The sequence below is a fragment of the Arachis stenosperma genome, chromosome 4 (genome assembly GCF_014773155.1).
Source record: "Arachis stenosperma cultivar V10309 chromosome 4, arast.V10309.gnm1.PFL2, whole genome shotgun sequence".
Taxonomy (NCBI): Eukaryota; Viridiplantae; Streptophyta; class Magnoliopsida; order Fabales; family Fabaceae; genus Arachis; species Arachis stenosperma.
In genome coordinates this window covers 63011440-63013970 of record NC_080380.1, presented here as the reverse complement: position 1 = coordinate 63013970, position 2531 = coordinate 63011440, and the positions used below count along the sequence as shown (strand labels likewise).

At 36.9% G+C, this 2531-nt stretch overlaps 1 non-coding gene across 1 annotated transcript; it reads left to right on the top strand.

The window, feature by feature from the left end:
* Positions 1 to 796: 796 nt before the first annotated feature.
* On the top strand, positions 797 to 900 carry LOC130978310 (small nucleolar RNA R71). Its single transcript, XR_009085961.1, has one exon. It is a non-coding gene; the product is annotated as a small nucleolar RNA R71 (small nucleolar RNA).
* Positions 901 to 2531: the final 1631 nt, after the last annotated feature.

Genomic DNA, 2531 nt, shown 5'->3' with positions numbered 1-2531 from the left:
GTCCACTTCCTCTCTTTCCTCTCCAGATTCGGCCATGTTTATAGCTTTGCACTCTCCTTTTGGATTTTCTTCTGTATTGCTTGGAAGAGTACTTGGAGGGAGTTTAGTAATTTTCTTACTCAGCTGTCCCACTTGTGCCTCCAAATTTCTAATGGAGAATCTTGTTTTAGTCATGAAACTTTGAGTGGTTTTGATCAAATCAGAGACCATGGTTGCTAAGTCAGAGGGGTTCTGCTTAGGATTCTCTGTCTGTTGCTGAGAAGATGATGGAAAAGGTTTGCCATTGTTAAACCTGTTTCTTCCACCATTATTATTGAAACCTTGTTGAGGTCTCTATTGATTCTTCCATGAGAGATTTGGGTGATTTCTCCATGAAGAATTATAGGTGTTTCCATAGGGTTCTCCTAGGTAATTCACCTCTTCCATTGAAGGGTTCTCAGGATCATAAGCTTCTTCTTCAGGTGAAGCATCCTTAGTACTGCTTGGTGCATTTTGCATTCCAGACAGACTTTGAGAAATCAAATTGACTTGTTGAGTCAATATCTTGTTCTGAGCCAAAATGGCGTTCAGAGTGTCAATCTCAAGAACTCCTTTCTTCTGATTAGTCCCATTGTTCACAGGATTCCTTTCAGAAGTATACATGAATTGGTTATTTGCAACCATTTCAATGAGCTCTTGAGCCTCTGTAGGCGTCTTCTTCAAATGAAGAGATCCTCCAGCAGAGCCATCCAAAGACATCTTGGATAGTTCAGAGAGACCATCATAGAAAATACCTATGATGCTCCATTCAGAAAGCATGTCAGATGGACACTTTCTGATCAATTGTTTGTATCTTTCCCAAGCTTCATAGAGGGATTCTCCATCCTTCTGTCTGAAGGTTTGGACTTCCACTCTAAGCTTACTCCATCTTTGAGGTGGAAAGAACATTGCCAAGAAGGCATTGACTAGCTTTTCCCAAGAGTCCAGGCTTTCTTTAGGTTGAGAGTCCAACCATATCCTAGCTCTGTCTCTTACATCAAAAGGGAATAGCATCAGTCTATAGACCTCAGGGTCAACCCCATTAGTCTTGACTGTGTCACAGATTTGCAAGAATTCAGCTAAAAACTGATGAGGATCTTCCATTGGAAGTCCATGGAACTTGCAATTCTGTTGCATTAGAGAAACTAATTGAGGCTTAAGCTCAAAGTTGTTTGCTCCAATGGCAGGGATAGAGATGCTTCTCCCATAGAAGTCGGGAGTAGGTGCAGTAAAGTCACCCAGCACCTTCCTTGCATTGTTGGCATTGTTGTTGTTTTCGGCTGCCATGTGTTCTTCTTCTTTGAAGAATTCGGTTAGGTCCTCAATAAAGAGTTGTGCCTTAGCTTCTCTTAGCTTTCGCTTCAAGGTCCTTTCAGGTTCAGGGTCAGCTTCAACAAGAATGCCTTTGTCTTTGTTCCTGCTCATATGAAAGAGAAGAGAACAAGAAAATGTGGAATCCTCTATGTCACAGTATAGAGATTCCTTGAGGTGTCAGAGGAAGAAAAATGGAAGACAGAGGTAGAAAATTCGAACTTATCAAAGAAGATGGAGTTCGAATTTTGCATTAAGGGATAGTGTTAGTCCATAATTAGAAGGATGTGAGAAGAAGGGAAGTAATTTTCGAAAATTTGGTAAAAGATTTTGAAAACATTTTGAAAAACACTAATTGATTCTCAAAAACTAAGAATAGAAAAAGAATCAATTGATTTTTGAAAAAGATTTTGAAATTAGAAATTAAAAAGATTTGATTGAAAACTTATTTTGAAAAAAAGATGTGATTGAGAAGATATGATTGATTAGAAAAAATGTGATTGAGAAGATATGATTTGAAAACAATTTTAAAAAGATTTGATTTTAAAAATTAATGACTTTCCTAACAAGAAAAGATATGATTCAACATTAAACCTTTCTCAACAGAAAAGGCAACATACTTGAAATGTTCAATCAAATCATTAATTGTTAGTAAGTATCTTTGAAAAAGGAAAGAAATTGATTTTGAAAACATTTGATTGAAAAGATATGATTTGAAAAAGATTTGATTTTGAAAAACTTTGAAAACTTGAAAAAAATTGATTTGAAAACAAAATCTTTCCCCTTGTGCCATCCTGGCGTTAAACGCCCAGAATGGTGCACATTCTGGCATTTAACGCCCAAACTACTACCCTTTTGGGCGTTAAACGCCCAGCCAGGCACCCTGGCTGGCGTTTAAACGCCAGTCTGTCTTCTTCACTGGGCATTTTTGAATGCCCAGCTTTTTCTGTGTGATTCCTCTGCAGTATGTTCTGAATCTTCAATTCTCTGTATTATTGACTTGAAAAGACACAAATTAAAAATATTTTTGGATTTTTAATAATAAGGAATAATCAAAATGCAACTAGAATCAAATAACAATGCATGCAAGACACCAAACTTAGCAGTTTGTATACTACTGACACTAACAAAATGAGAATGCATATGAAAAACAACAAAACACTCAAGTCAAGAGAATTCAAGGATCAAAACAAGGAAATCAT